General features: G+C 31.7%; 4 non-coding genes across 4 annotated transcripts; all 4 read left to right on the forward strand.

Annotated features, from left to right (window-relative positions):
* The first annotated feature begins 11,538 nt into the window (after window positions 1-11,538).
* On the forward strand, window positions 11,539-11,611 carry Trnar-ucu (transfer RNA arginine (anticodon UCU)). Its single transcript has one exon. It is a non-coding gene; the product is annotated as a tRNA-Arg (tRNA).
* Window positions 11,612-13,150: 1,539 nt separating this feature from the next.
* On the forward strand, window positions 13,151-13,223 carry Trnar-ucu (transfer RNA arginine (anticodon UCU)). Its single transcript has one exon. It is a non-coding gene; the product is annotated as a tRNA-Arg (tRNA).
* A 1,519-nt stretch (window positions 13,224-14,742) lies between these two features.
* On the forward strand, window positions 14,743-14,815 carry Trnar-ucu (transfer RNA arginine (anticodon UCU)). The gene has a single exon. It is a non-coding gene; the product is annotated as a tRNA-Arg (tRNA).
* A 1,524-nt stretch (window positions 14,816-16,339) lies between these two features.
* Window positions 16,340-16,412, forward strand: Trnar-ucu (transfer RNA arginine (anticodon UCU)). Its single transcript has one exon. It is a non-coding gene; the product is annotated as a tRNA-Arg (tRNA).
* Window positions 16,413-17,389: the final 977 nt, after the last annotated feature.

Consider the following 17,389-nt stretch of genomic DNA (forward strand, 5'->3'; position numbering starts at 1 on the left):
TTGATTGATAGCGTCGAAAAACTAGAAAAAAAAATTCTGACTCAGACAAAAAACCATACCCCCCCCCCCTTTTGAAGTTAAATGGTTGCTCCCTAAGTTTATGAATTTTCTGTAACTATTGAACGTTGAAATAAAAGAGAGGCGGTAGATATCAAAGGAACAGGCAAACTCATAAGTCGAAAACTAACTGACGATGCCATGGCAAAAAGTTAAAACGATCAAAAGACAAACAACAGTCCACTAAAAACAACATAGAAAACTAAAAACTGAGGAACACGAACCCTACCCAAAACCGGGAGGTGATCTCAGGTGCTATCTGGAAGTGTAAGCAGATAATGCTCCTGATTTGGCACCCGTTGTGTTGCTCATGTAAGTGCATACTGGCTGATTAGTCTCATCCGGTAGGCCACATGCGTCCGTTAAGTACACACCTCGTTCTCCGGCTACCTTCACAAATACAAACTGTCCGTCCAGGGAGCTTAAACTGGCGTTTAGACAAACCATCCATCATTAATTACTTTAGTCTTGAAAGATAATACAATTTTTATCGGTGTACTTTTCTGCCTAAGATAGGCACAAGTATTTTTCGACTAAAATGCCCTTCCTTTGTCCCTGCTCGGCTGCTGTCTTACCCATCACTTTAATCTGATGTTTTTAGAAATAAAAATTGTAACAAAAATATTTTCAGGGGGAAGCTATATGCAAACAAATCAATTTAGACAGAGATTATTTATCTTTTGTGTGTAGGGGCGTGTTTTTTTAGTGACAAACAATCCATTTTAAAAAAGACTTTTATGATTCACGGTTGTAAAAATAATTAGAAACATTTATAATGTGTAACAGAAGGTCAACAAAAGAACAGTTGTACCTAATAAAGAATATATGACAAATTATAACCTATAAAAAAAACAGTACTAGTATTTGAATGATGCATTTGTAGCCAACCCAATGGCTCTCTTATTGCAGATTTATTCCTTGATTTTGATGAAACACAACTTAAGTTGCAATATAAAAGTCTAAAAAGGTAGTCGGTTACTATTATAATATATGTTACTAGGACTTTAATTTAGTAAGCATGAATTGAGATTGATAAATTTACTTTAGGATGATTTAGAAATTGACATATTATAGATATTGTCTCAGATAAGGGGGAGGGTTAAGCTCTCACAAACATTTTTAACCCCGCCACATTCTTTATTTGCCTGTCCGTAGCCAGGATCCTGTTGTTCAATAGTTGTCGTTGGTTCATGTCTGTCATATTTGTTTTTCGTAAATTGATTTTTTCAAAATTAGGCCGTTAGTTCTATCGTTTGAATTGTTTCACATTTTTCTTATCGGGGTCTTTTATAGCCGACTATACGGTATGGGATTTACTCATTGCCGAATGCCGTACGGTTGCATACCATCATACTATTGCACGACAATGTATCCTGTTAAATTCCATTAAATGAATAATACGGTATCTGTGTAACGTCACAGTACCCAGATTGCACCGAGTACCCAAATTGCACATATTTAGCAAAAAAAAAAAGCAGTAGGAAATCTTACAAGTTTTCTTAGCGACTAAACAATTTGTATTTTATTGAAATTATGCACGTCTTTCAACAAAGGTAAATATATTTAAATATACACAAAACATTCACAGTATATATCAACAGATGAAGTATTCACTGTGATGGAAAAAGTAAAATCTACGGGAACGTCGCCATGCGACATCCACTAAAAGTCATAATTAAAAAATGATCAAATAAAATATGTTACGAGCATCCATTTCTTCTAAAATAAATAGTAAGCATAGACTAATGTCAAAATGTTCTAAATATTTGAAGAAATAAAACAAAACATCTGTGTTTCGATTTTTAAGGGTATGAATTTAAGCATGGATGCAATTTCAATTGGGTACTCTTCATTACAGAAATATGGATCGTTTGGAGATTGGTTCAAACCCATTTTTCTATGATTCAATATGGATTCAAAATAAAATTGGTGGAACTACATTGTAAATAAGGATACATCTACAAAATAAACACAGAATGGAAACTTTTTTCTGGATCATAAATAAACGTAGGTGAAAAAACTGTCAACTTGAATAGGTGCAATTTGGGTACCCCCACGATACGAGTTTGTTCACAACTGTACATTACTTCGGACTTATTTTATGACAAGGATAGCTTACACATGTACAGTTTAAACATAGATTTTAAATACAAGTCCTCAAGAATCTTTACTGATTCAAGACGTCAAGAAAAAATCACATCCTCACAGTATCACAGCTGATACACAATCTCCAAGTATCATGACCAACTGACCTTTATCGGAACATGTCCGCGTAGCGCAGGGGATAGCGCGCTAAACTTCTATTCCAAAGGTCGTGGGTTCGAATTCCACCGTGGATGTTAAATTTTTTATCATGTGGTTTTTGTTATATTGATTGTTTTCTTATTTCAACCAACATTGTTAACTTGTAGGACCAATATTGTTAATGATATTAAATGTATGAGCCGTAAATTGCTTGTTGTGTTGTGATTCATTTATATCTCGATTCTATGGACACTTTTGAATTTATTGTTTAAGGCCGAATGCGACTCTTGATAAATATAATTGATTTTCCCCGCTTTCGACAAAACTTTTATTTCAATCAGGCTTGGAAACTGAACACGGCAAATGTGTTGCAGTCATACTAGTTTCAGTTTTTTGAATGGTTTAAACTGGTTTCTGTATATTAATTTTGAAATAAATCAAGAGTTCTAATAATGGTTTGTTGAACTCTTCAAACCACACGAAATGGTTTGATAAATTTATGAAAATGGCTTCAGTTTTCAAGAAGAAACTAATGTAAAACAAGTTTCTATTCCAAACTAGTTTGGAACTAGTGTAAAAAAAATCAAATAGAAGGTTTACCATGCAAACCTCCTAGAAACTTAAAGCCAGTTAAGACTAAGAGACAACACATTCATCCAGTTTTTTTTCTGTTTTCTGTTTGCTATTGGGGTATGCTGTTGGTCGTAGAAATATAATGGATGTGAATATAACATGAAAACTAAGCACCAAATATGGCTGGGTCAAATGGTGTTTCTATGGTGACTTGAAATTATAAAAGAATAATATGCTTCCAAAACATTTATTTTTACAATTCAAAAAGTACTATTATAAGGCTAAACCGACTCAGAATAAAAATAACAGCTGTTATCTAAAGCAAATAACAATAGCAGATACACACGTTGCTTCATAACAACTGTAAACGGTAGTAAGCAGATGTATAGATAATACAAACAAAATACATAACGAACTTGTACGATTTGTAAAACAAGAGGTCGAACGGTCTGAACTTGCAGCTTGCTCGCCTCGAGTGCGAGAAGTTGTGGGTTTGAACCCCGGTTGGGTCAAACCAAAGACTTTAAAATTGGTATTTGCTGCTTCTCCTCTAAGCACGCGACATTAGAGTGTAAATGTATTGCTTCAAATATTGATCATACCGATATATTAAATGTATTTTTAAGAGTTATATTATGAAACTTAGATAATAGATGTAATGGTGATTTTTACCGATACCTTTAGCCTTGAAAAAGAGTATTGATCAAACAAATAACACGATGAATCCTAAGCAACCAGCCAGGAGAAAAAAACAGAGAAAAACAATGTATATGTAGTTAAACTTCTTTATCAAACTTTGCACAGTAAATATCCATTTTCAAGAAAGAAATCATAACAAGTTATTAGTGATAAATGCCGTTTAATATGAAATTATTTCCCTAATATTCAACTGAACAACTATCTACGATTAGTTCATAACGTATGAAGTAACTTTCTAAGGGACTGTGGTGTACCCCAAGCTATCTATTCATCACAAATAAAATGTGTTTAAGATTATGTGTTTTCTCGAATCATAAAAAAACTTTTAGACACATTTATAATGTGTAAAAAAGTTTTTCCAAAAGAACAGTTGTACAGTAAAAATGACGAAAAGAACATCTGAAATATCATTACTAATTATGAATCAGTATTTGAATGATGCATTTATAACCAACTGTGTCCTTCATTGGTTGGAGCACCTGATATCACTGGGAGTTTATGGTGGGGTTTGTGTTGCTCAGCCTTTAGTGTTCTATGTTGTGTTTTGTATACTGTTGTTTGTGATCTTATCTTTTTCTTTTTTTGCCATGGCGTTGTCAGTTTATTTTCGACTTATGAATTTTAATGTCCCTTTGGTATCTTTCATCTCTCTTTTGCTATGAAATACAAATAAAAGCATTATCAGGAGGTTGAAAGGACATTGGTTACTTTGAACGTTTGATTTAGTAAGAATGACTTGAGGTTGAAATACAATTTGCTTGAGACGATTTAGAGAACGACATATAATATTGACATATAATATAGACATCTGTCTATTGTTCATTTAGTTAAAGATTTAAATAATTCAAGAAATACTGTATGGAATAAAATCGGCCGCAAGGATAAAACAGTAAACGAGGTCTGGCAAGACGATACAAACCGCCGGCATTTGTAATATTGTCAAGCAGGTGTTCTTCTGGTAACAAAAGAAATAAAAGTTCCTCTAAGAAAATTAGAGTGAACGAGGAGCAGTACGCCCACTGACGCTAGGCAATACCCTGAATAAGCCTCCCCGGTATTCGGAGGATAAAATAATTCAAAACTGGTACCAGTAATGAACCGGCCGCTCTGGAAAACAAGAGAAAACCATTCATAAAAAAACTCAACTTCCCTGTGGTACCACAGGAAAATATTGTAGCATATGGTCTAACGTAGAATTATAGGGTCATGACCCTCTGTCATCTTGCCAGATCCCGCATCTGCATGTTCACTGGGGCTACTGTTTCATTAAAGATAATACGAAAAACAATTATAAATATCAAAATGCATTTAAAGTGCCCTTCTTTTGTAACGCGTATGAACAATGAAATTCTGAAAATTAAAGTTAAATTAGTAAACATCCACTGACTAGGGGATCCGATAAAATGAGAACTGTCTGTATCTACTCAGCATTAAGTATTCAACTAAAACGATCCTTATAGACGTTCTATCCTCAAAAGCATGCGGGAAATCGTATAATCGCAATATCAGTTAAACTTTTAACTGGACACAACCACATACTGCAATATTTATATAATTTTTGACGATTCGGAAGTTCATCCTCTACAATAAATGATACTTCATTTCGTTAGAAAAAAAAACATTCTGTTGCTGTTTACCACGTCTTTTGGATCGCCACTGCACATATACCTGAAAAAACCTTTAAAAACAACAACAGCAGAAAAATAATCCAAAAAGGCGAATGTCGGGGTAGGTGGGTGGGGTTGATAAAGGTTCCTGGTCGAACATTTGAAAATTAGGCAAGTGACGTCACATAGCGAAAACGTCATAGACAGGGTCAAGGGTTAGAATACGGAGAGAAAAAGGGGGAACTCGATAATGAATACGGAATTTAAACTTAAATCAAACCTGTATTATCAGTAAACCGATAAACATACGTATGCTACCCTCTGAATTCGTTGGGGTAATTTTGTCGTTTTGTGGCTAATTGACTTTTATGACATACATTTATTCATATTTAATTTTTAACATCTGGATTGTTTACAGAGAATATATCGTCTAGATAGCTTTAGATATTAAAAAAATATCTATCAAATCGTGTTACGTTGGGCCTTTATGATTTTAGCCGTTGATTCTAATCCATACCATTTAGGGAAAACATCTTCAATAAAAGGTAAAGGTTAAGTCCCCATTGCGATGTCAATCAACTGACGGTTTATTTTATTCTAAGCACGAACATTTATATCATCAATAAAAAAACTAATGCCTTTAACCATTTGTTTACATGTCCAATCAGTGCATATTTATTTGATTTATGTTATGTTAATAAACTTTTGAATTAAATAAAACGCGGGAATCATTAAAAACACTAAGATTTGTTTACCCCATTCATAGATGTTCTTATTCACATTTAGCAAAATTTTCTTGAATTTTTGGAAATTGATGCTCTTCAACTACACAATGGTTTGGCCTTTCAACCGTTTCGGCACCAGAACCACTGATGAATCCTGTGATGACGGAACACGAGTCTGGCGTTTTAAACTGTTAGATTTATATCTGATTAATATATATGTGACGAATTTGGAGGACACGATTTTTATTAAAGATAAGCTGCGTGAAAAGTAAATGGACACATTTGTTCTTGAATTGTTAAGCAATACAAATGGGAACAGTGCTCGAAGAAATGGTCCTGGAGGAAATTATTTATGAACTTACCGAAGAAAACATCTAGAATAAAGTTTTCTATGCTACTTATAAATAAGATTTGTCTAACTTGCTAGTTTTAACCAATTACTCATGCATCTGAATCGAAAATTATCTGTTTTATTACCTCTAAGCAAAACACCTTTATGAGAGTGACTGGTTCCTATCAGGTGATTAGTGACATGAAGTAAACAAGACAAAGGTACAATGTATAGAGTAAAAAGAAAACTATGGAGTTTGTAATATGTCTGAAATACGAGAATGTAATATGTCTGAAATACGAGAACATGTCATTAGTACAATGACATGCAAGTATTTTGAAAAAATTAGAAAACAAGAGACTTTATTATTGTTATTGTTAATTGGGAAAGTGCTTTTTTTAAAATTTGCTGTTATAAAATTTTTAATTAATGAATGTATCTCCCTCTTGCACAGATCTAATTCCTGGTCTTGGTTTAGCTTTTCGTTGGTCCTTAATTTTTGGATTTACTAGCTAGCTCTTCAAAGTTTGTATATAAGATTTTGGATTTATCAATATTTTGGCCATGAGCGTCACTGAAGAGATATTTATTGTCGAAATGCGCATCTGGTGCAGTAATATTGGTACCGTTAATTTTATTACTCAGTGTACTTTAATTTTATTTTTTTTAAGCGTAATAATATTTTTATTTAAACTATACTTTCTCAGAGAAAAGCATATGCCCATATACCATAGGGTAGAGACTGACAAATCTGAAAGATTGCCGACAGAATGAGGAACTGGTGATACATGTAAAAAAAATACATGATTGTAAATAACATACAAATGTTTCAAAATTTGAAAACAATTTAGTCAATATTCAAATAGTTTCTTTGTTATCGTTTTAAGTTGTTCACAAATAAAACATAATAATTCCCACACGCTCGATCGTTCCATAACACATGTTCCATTTGGACAAATATAGTCCCTAGTGTGGACAGTTTATAACTTGCAAATTTTTTTCATACACTATCCAAATTTATTTCTTGTATTTTATGCATGAAATATTAAGTAGGGGATGAAATTACATGTTAAAAAAATTTGGGTGATGAATTTTTATGTAACGTAGTGATTTGGTCCAGTTGAAAAAGGTCAAAAATTAGTATGTCTGAAGCTGTCAAACTAAATTATAGCCCCCCTTAACATAGAATTGTCCATATTTTGAGTTAGAGCTGGCAGACTTTTCTATAATTTTGATATTATTTGTCCCAAAAGTAGTACACTTCACTGTAAAAATCTGTTTGAGATAGAGCAGGTGCGATTTTTTTACTATGATTTGAATTTATTGTCTAAGATACTAGTAATACCGAACTCCAGGGGAAATTCAAAACGGAAAGTCCTTTATAAAATGGCAAAATCAAAAGCTCAAACACATCAAACGAATGGAAAACAACTGTCATGTTAATATTACTGACTAGGTACAGAAATTTCCATATGTAGAAAATGGTGGATCAAATCTGGTTTTATAGCTATTTGTATTGACAACAATGTGTGAGCAAAACAAACAATCATAAAAGGGTAAAAATGTCAAAAACAGGGGTACAGGAGTCAACATTCTAATCTAGAGGTCCTGTGTTCGAATCCCACCATGGCTGTTATTTTTTTTTATCATCTGGTTTTTTTGTTATTTTGAATGTTTTCTGTTTTTAACCAGCATTGTTTTAAAGGTATGATTAATATTGTTTATTAGTCTATGTACGAGCCGTAAACTGCTAAATTTATGTCTTGAGCCCGAATGCGACTTTTCATAAACTCTTCATAAACTTTGATAACATAATATACACAAATACACCAGAGGTCAATATTTTAATATATGTATTTAAATATATGCTTTTTTCTCTCATATCCGCGTAGCAGGGGATAGCGCGCTGGACTTGTAATCCAGAGGTCGTGGGTTCGGATCCCACCGTGGATGTTAAATCTTTTCATCATGTCATTTATGCTATTTTCTTTTTTAACCATTATATTTTTTTTTATCATGTGGTTTTTGTTATTTTGATTTTTTTCTTTTTTTAACCATCAATTCATTGTTTAAATGTATGACCAATATGTTAATAATAGCCGTAAATTGCTTTTTGTGTTGTGATATGTTTATAACCCGATTGCATTGTCATTAACACTTTAAAATTTATTTCTTACTCTTCATAAACTTTGATAACTACAACAGAGGTCAATATTTACATATATGTATTTAAATAGTTGCTTTTTCTGTCATGTCCGCGTAGCGCAGGGGATAGCGCGCTGGACAAGAATACTGCAGATGATAGAATTTGTGACAAATATAAAAATGTAATTGTTTTATTATTTAATTGTATTGTATTTCGTAAGAGAGAAAGTTTGTATGGTTTTGTGAGAACGTTGTGAAAAAAGTTTTTCCGAATATTGATAATTCTTTTTTGTGATTTGTTTGCCTGTCTTAAAATAGCTGATGCATGACTTGATATTTAATACTTCGAATTTTATTTGCGTGGTGGAATGGAATCCAGCCCTGTGCGAACTACATTTCCGATTGTATCAATTTTCGTCCTCTGTCGGAAAATAAGACGTTACAAACATTTTTCACTTTGAGTTTTCTTTGGATTCTGTGTAAGCTTTTTATCAATTTGAATGTATGTGCTGAATGGTAAATAAGAATGCGATAGAATATTAGTATAAGGACTTGATGTTTTTCTATAGAATATGATATATATATATATGAGTATACAAAAGTACATAACCAGACAATTATGTTCGTGAAAAATACTTCACGCATTATAAATATATAGTAAATGTATGATTCTTTTCAGAGAAAGGACAATAATTGATAACAATGTTTTCATTTATGTGTAAATCTAGACTGTGATATGTATATACCAAGTGTGAATATAATAAAGATAAAAAAAAAGCACGCTGGACTTCTAATCCAGAGGTCGTGGGTTCGAATCCCACCGTGTATGTTAAATTTTTTTATCATGTGATTTTTGTTATTTTCTTTTTTAACCATCATTGTTTATTTGTATGATAATATTGTTAATAATATTCAACGTATGAGTTGAAAATTGGTTTTTGTGTTCATATGATACATTTATAACCCGATTATATGGACACTTTTAAATTTAGATTATAAGGGTTTGATAATTGATTTGATACGATATCGGCCCTGCTATCGACAAATCTTTTATGTCAATCCGGCTTGTAAATTGTACTAGGCAAATTTGTTTCAGGTATACTAGTTTCAGTATATGATTTCGTTTTTTTAATGGTTTATTGTTTGGTTCAATCTGGTGTCGGTATACCAATTTCGAAACAAAAAGCTCAAACACATCAAACGAATGGAAAACAAACTGTCATATTCCTGACTTGGTACAGGCATTTCCTTATGTAGAAAATGGAGGATTAAACCTGGTTTTATAGCTAGCTAAACCTCTCACTAGATATTTTCGAAAAGTCGTCTGCACATACACTTACACCGACACCGATTCCTACACGGACTACAACAATAGAGAGACCATATCAAAATGTCGAATCATACTGAATTAATGACCTTTTAGAACTTGGTTGCTGAGACAAAAAATACATTCTGTAATTAATATATAATTTTTTATTCGGAATCGGAGAGAGAAACACCGAATGCTCTCATTACTTTGGGATTATTTTAAGTCATGAATATGTAATATTCCATCTGATTTTATTTTGTCTCCAGTTGCAACCATTCAAGCGGAATACAGTGTTGTAGTAGAGTATGCAATTGGCGAATTGAATTTCTAGAAAGCATACAAAACTGCGTGGAAACATCCAATGAACAAATTATCTGTCATCAGTGATATTTGTACAGGCTTAGTTTATCGTCGATGTCAGCCGTTCTCCTAAGTAAAGAATCTTTTTTTCTTATGAAGCAAATTTGTGTAAATTTGGACACATTGAAGAAATATACCTCACTTAAGATAACTAAAACTAAAAGAGAACAAATAAAATTAAAATTGAAGCATTTTTATGAAAAGCTAGTAAATGATTAAATATCAGATATAAAGGAAACAGCAAACTCACTATTTATAAACATGTAAAGCTAAATAATACAGAAGAAAAATATTAAACTTGTTAAAAATTTTAATTTAGAAAACTGATAACAAAATTAGAATAAGTGATCACAATTTATCAATAGAAATTGGAAAGATATCTTAAAATGCCAAGAGAAGAAAGATTATGCAAAAGCTACCAAAAAAAAGAAGATGAAATTCATTTCTTTTTATATTGGGATATCAACAGTACTATTAGACAAGTTTATTTTGATTTTTTAATAAATAAGAATATGCACTGCATATATTTAAATGATACAGATACGATAACATATATAATCAACCCAAAATCACACATTCAGGTAAATAAGCTTGGATCCTTTTTAAAACAGTCTATAGAACTGAGGACAGGGGGCTCTTGAAATATTAACTTTCATTATGTATATAAATGATCTTGTTGATATTGTTTGTTTTTATTTTGTTATGTGGTGTCACATGCTATAAATGTATGGTGTAATGGCAATAAAGATTTGAATTGAATGTAAATCAACAGGTCTAATTAGGATTTGTATAGGACGTTTCGATGACTCAAGTAAAAAATGTACATTTAAAAATAAAAATGGTTGTAGTGTAAAATTCCGTTATATAAAGATTGGTCAATTCTCAGATACTTAACAGGGCCAATAAAGTAACAAATCGTTCGAAATAAATGTGTTAAAAGGTGTTTAAAATGAAAATTAGAACAAAAATAATATAAATGCCTCTGGTCGTTGTACACATTCTCACTTCTCAAAAAGGGTAACCTATAGGCATAGGCATACGTGCAAGCGTCGGTATTGAATAGTTTTCGAAAATGTCTAGTTGTATGACAGTCGCATAGAATTCCATTATATTGACAACAATATGTGAGCAAAACAAACAAACATAATAGTTTAAAATGTCAAAAATTTAGGTACAGCAGTCAACATAATCTAATTCAGAGGTCGTGGGTTCGAATCCAACCGTGGATGTTATATATTTTTTATCATGTGGTTTTTGTAATTTTTATTTTTTTCCGTTTTTAAACATCAATTCATTGTTTAAATGTATGACCAATATGTTAATAATAGCCTTAATTTGCTTTTTGTGTTGTGATATTTTATAACCCGATTGCATTGACACTTTAAAATTAATTTCTTAAGGCCGAGTGAGACTCTTCATAAACTTTGATAACTACAACATAGGACAACATTTACAAACATGCATTTAAATATTTGCTCTTTATGTCATGTCCGCGTAGCGCAGGGGATAGCGCGCTGGACTTCTAATCCAGAGGTCGTGCGTTCGAATCCCACCGTGGATGTTAAATCTTTTTCATCATGTCCGTTTGCAACCATTCAAGCGGAATACAGTGTTGTAGTAGAGTATGCAATTGCAGAATTGAATTTCTAGAAAGCATTCAAATCTGCGTGGAGGCATCCAATGAACAGATTATCTGTCATTAGTGATATTTGTACAGGCTTAGTTTATCGTCGATGTCAGCCGTTCTCCTAAATAAAGAATCTTTTTTTCTTATGAAGCAAATTTGTGTAAATTTGGACACATTGAAGAAATATACCTCACATAAGATAACTAAAACTAAAAGAGAACAAATAAAATTAAAATTGAAGCATATTTATGAAAAGCTAGTAAATGATTAAATATCAGATATAAAGTATAGCAGCAAACTCACTATTTATAAACATGTAAAGCTAAATAATACAGAAGAAAAATATTAAACTTGCTAAAAATTTTAATTAAGAAAACGGATAACAAAATAAGAATAAGTGATCACAATTTATTAATAGAAATTGGAAAGATATCTTAAAATGCCAAGAGAAGAAAGATTATGCAAAAGCTACAAAAAAAAGGAAGATGAAATTAATTTCTTTTTATATTGGGATATTAACAGTACTATTAGACAAGTTTATTTTGATTTTTTGATAAATAAGAATATGCACTGCACATATTTAAATGATACAGATACGATTACAAATATAATCAACCCAAGATCACACATTCAGGTAAATAAGCTTGGCCCGATGATCCTTTTTATCACCGTTGTAAACTTCCGTACACCCCTGAGGACACCAAGATAACTAATAATATCATCTATATATTTATACATTATGTTTCACTCTATGTAATGCATCACACGTTTCTGTTTCTGCTTAAAGTTCTACTAATTACCACAAAGCCCCCCTCACCTACCTTTTTCATAAAGTACACAATATACAGATTGGTCAATTCTCAGATACTTAACAGAGCCAATAAAGTAACAAACCGTTCGAAATAAATGTTTTAAAAGGTGTTTAAAATGAAAATTAGAACAAAAATAATAGAAATGCCTCTAGTCGTTGTACACATTCTCACTTCTCACTTCTCAAAAAGGGTAACCTATAGGAATAGGCATACGTGTAAGCGTCGGTATTGAATAGTTTTCGAAAATGTCTAGTTGTATGACAGTCGCATAGAATTCCATTATATTGACAACAATATGTGAGCAAAACAAACAAACATAATAGTTTAAAATGTTAAAAATTTGGGTACAGCAGTCAACATAATCTAATCCAGAGGCCGTGGGTTCGAATCCAACCGTGGATGTTATATATTTTTTATCATGTGGTTTTTGTTATTTTGATTTTTTTCTGTTTTTAAACATCAATTCATTGTTTAAATGTATGACCATTATGTTAATAATAGCCGTAAATTGCCTTTTGTGTTGTGATATTTTATAACCCGATTGCATTGACACTTTAAAATTAATTTCTTAAGGCCGAATGAGACTCTTCATATACTTTGTTAACTACAACAGAGGACAATATTTACATATATGTATTCAAATAGTTGCTCTTTCTGTCATGTCCGCGTAGCGCAGGGGATAGCGCGCTGGACTTCTAATCCAGAGGTCGTGGGTTCGAATCCCACCGTGGATGTTAAATTTTTTCATCATGTCCGTTTGCAATACAGTGTTGTAGTAGAGTATGCAATTGGCGAATTGAATTTCTAGAAAGCATTCAAATCTGCGTGGAGGCATCCAATGAACAGATTATCTGTCATTAGTGATATTTGTACAGGCTTAGTTTATCGTCGATGTCGTCTCCTAAATAAAGAATCTTTTTTTCTTATGAAGCAAATTTGTGTAAATTTGGACACATTGAAGAAATATACCTCACATAAGATAACTAAAACTAAAAGAGAACAAATAAAATTAAAATTGAAGCATATTTATGAAAAGCTAGTAAATGATTAAATATCAGATATAAAGGATAGCAGCAAACTCACTATTTATAAACATGTAAAGCTAAATAATACAGAAGAAAAATATTAAACTTGCTAAAAATTTTAATTAAGAAAACGGATAACAAAATAAGAATAAGTGATCACAATTTATTAATAGAAATTGGAAAGATATCTTAAAATGCCAAGAGAAGAAGATTATGCAAAAGCTACAAAAAAAAGGAAGATGAAATTAATTTCTTTTTTGTATTGGGATATTAACAGTACTATTAGACAAGTTTATTTTGATTTTTTGATAAATAAGAATATGCACTGCACATATTTAAATGATACAGATACGATTACAAATATAATCAACCCAAGATCACACATTCAGGTAAATAAGCTTGGCCCGATGATCCTTTTTATCACCGTTGTAAACTTCCGTACACCCCTGAGGACACCAAGATAACTAATAATATCATCTATATATTTATACATTATGTTTCACTCTATGTAATGCATCACACGTTTCTGTTTCTGCTTAAAGTTCTACTAATTACCACAAAGCCCCCCTCACCTACCTTTTTCATAAAGTACACAATATACAGATTGGTCAATTCTCAGATACTTAACAGAGCCAATAAAGTAACAAATCGTTCGAAATAAATGTTTTAAAAGGTGTTTAAAATGAAAATTAGAACAAAAATAATAGAAATGCCTCTAGTCGTTGTACACATTCTCACTTCTCACTTCTCAAAAAGGGTAACCTATAGGAATAGGCATACGTGTAAGCGTCGGTATTGAATAGTTTTCGAAAATGTCTAGTTGTATGACAGTCGCATAGAATTCCATTATATTGACAACAATATGTGAGCAAAACAAACAAACATAATAGTTTAAAATGTTAAAAATTTGGGTACAGCAGTCAACATAATCTAATCCAGAGGCCGTGGGTTCGAATCCAACCGTGGATGTTATATATTTTTTATCATGTGGTTTTTGTTATTTTGATTTTTTTCTGTTTTTAAACATCAATTCATTGTTTAAATGTATGACCATTATGTTAATAATAGCCGTAAATTGCCTTTTGTGTTGTGATATTTTATAACCCGATTGCATTGACACTTTAAAATTAATTTCTTAAGGCCGAATGAGACTCTTCATATACTTTGTTAACTACAACAGAGGACAATATTTACATATATGTATTCAAATAGTTGCTCTTTCTCTCATGTCCGCGTAGCGCAGGGGATAGCGCGCTGGACTTCTAATCCAGAGGTCGTGGGTTCGAATCCCACCGTGGATGTTAATTTTTTTCATCATGTCCGTTTGCAATACAGTGTTGTAGTAGAGTATGCAATTGGCGAATTGAATTTCTAGAAAGCATTCAAATCTGCGTGGAGGCATCCAATGAACAGATTATCTGTCATTAGTGATATTTGTACAGGCTTAGTTTATCGTCTATGTCAGCCGTTCTCCTAAATAAAGAATCTTTTTTTCTTATGAAGCAAATTTGTGTAAATTTGGACACATTGAAGAAATATACCTCACATAAGATAACTAAAACTAAAAGAGAACAAATAAAATTAAAATTGAAGCATATTTATGAAAAGCTAGTAAATGATTAAATATCAGATATAAAGGATAGCAGCAAACTCACTATTTATAAACATGTAAAGCTAAATAATACAGCAGAAAAATATTAAACTTGCTAAAAATTTTAATTAAGAAAACGGATAACAAAATAAGAATAAGTGATCACAATTTATTAATAGAAATTGGAAAGATATCTTAAAATGCCAAGAGAAGAAAGATTATGCAAAAGCTACAAAAAAAAGGAAGATGAAATTAATTTCTTTTTATATTGGGATATTAACAGTACTATTAGACAAGTTTATTTTGATTTTTTGATAAATAAGAATATGCACTGCACATATTTAAATGATACAGATACGATTACAAATATAATCAACCCAAGATCACACATTCAGGTAAATAAGCTTGGCCCGATGATCCTTTTTATCACCGTTGTAAACTTCCGTACACCCCTGAGGACACCAAGATAACTAATAATATCATCTATATATTTATACATTATGTTTCACTCTATGTAATGCATCACACGTTTCTGTTTCTGCTTAAAGTTCTACTAATTACCACAAAGCCCCCCTCACCTACCTTTTTCATAAAGTACACAATATACAGATTGGTCAATTCTCAGATACTTAACAGAGCCAATAAAGTAACAAATCGTTCGAAATAAATGTTTTAAAAGGTGTTTAAAATGAAAATTAGAACAAAAATAATAGAAATGCCTCTAGTCGTTGTACACATTCTCACTTCTCACTTCTCAAAAAGGGTAACCTATAGGAATAGGCATACGTGTAAGCGTCGGTATTGAATAGTTTTCGAAAATGTCTAGTTGTATGACAGTCGCATAGAATTCCATTATATTGACAACAATATGTGAGCAAAACAAACAAACATAATAGTTTAAAATGTTAAAAATTTGGGTACAGCAGTCAACATAATCTATTCCAGAGGCCGTGGGTTCGAATCCAACCGTGGATGTTATATATTTTTTATCATGTGGTTTTTGTTATTTTGATTTTTTTCTGTTTTTAAACATCAATTCATTGTTTAAATGTATGACCATTATGTTAATAATAGCCGTAAATTGCCTTTTGTGTTGTGATATTTTATAACCCGATTGCATTGACACTTTAAAATTAATTTCTTAAGGCCGAATGAGACTCTTCATATACTTTGTTAACTACAACAGAGGACAATATTTACATATATGTATTCAAATAGTTGCTCTTTCTGTCATGTCCGCGTAGCGCAGGGGATAGCGCGCTGGACTTCTAATCCAGAGGTCGTGGGTTCGAATCCCACCGTGGATGTTAAATTTTTTCATCATGTCCGTTTGCAATACAGTGTTGTAGTAGAGTATGCAATTGGCGAATTGAATTTCTAGAAAGCATTCAAATCTGCGTGGAGGCATCCAATGAACAGATTATCTGTCATTAGTGATATTTGTACAGGCTTAGTTTATCGTCGATGTCAGCCGTTCTCCTAAATAAAGAATCTTTTTTTCTTATGAAGCAAATTTGTGTAAATTTGGACACATTGAAGAAATATACCTCACATAAGATAACTAAAACTAAAAGAGAACAAATAAAATTAAAATTGAAGCATATTTATGAAAAGCTAGTAAATGATTAAATATCAGATATAAAGGATAGCAGCAAACTCACTATTTATAAACATGTAAAGCTAAATAATACAGAAGAAAAATATTAAACTTGCTAAAAATTTTAATTAAGAAAACGGATAACAAAATAAGAATAAGTGATCACAATTTATTAATAGAAATTGGAAAGATATCTTAAAATGCCAAGAGAAGAAAGATTATGCAAAAGCTACAAAAAAAAGGAAGATGAAATTAATTTCTTTTTATATTGGGATATTAACAGTACTACTAGACAAGTTTATTTTGATTTTTTGATAAATAAGAATATGCACTGCACATATTTAAATGATACAGATACGATTACAAATATAATCAACCCAAGATCACACATTCAGGTAAATAAGCTTGGCCCGATGATCCTTTTTATCACCGTTGTAAACTTCCGTACACCCCTGAGGACACCAAGATAACTAATAATATCATCTATATATTTATACATTATGTTTCACTCTATGTAATGCATCACACGTTTCTGTTTCTGCTTAAAGTTCTACTAATTACCACAAAGCCCCCCTCACCTACCTTTTTCATAAAGTACACAATATACAGATTGGTCAATTCTCAGATACTTAACAGAGCCAATAAAGTAACAAATCGTTCGAAATAAATGTTTTAAAAGGTGTTTAA

The sequence above is a fragment of the Mytilus californianus genome, unplaced genomic scaffold, assembly GCF_021869535.1.
Source record: "Mytilus californianus isolate M0D057914Y unplaced genomic scaffold, xbMytCali1.0.p SCAF_3, whole genome shotgun sequence".
In the NCBI taxonomy this organism is placed as follows: domain Eukaryota; kingdom Metazoa; phylum Mollusca; class Bivalvia; order Mytilida; family Mytilidae; genus Mytilus; species Mytilus californianus.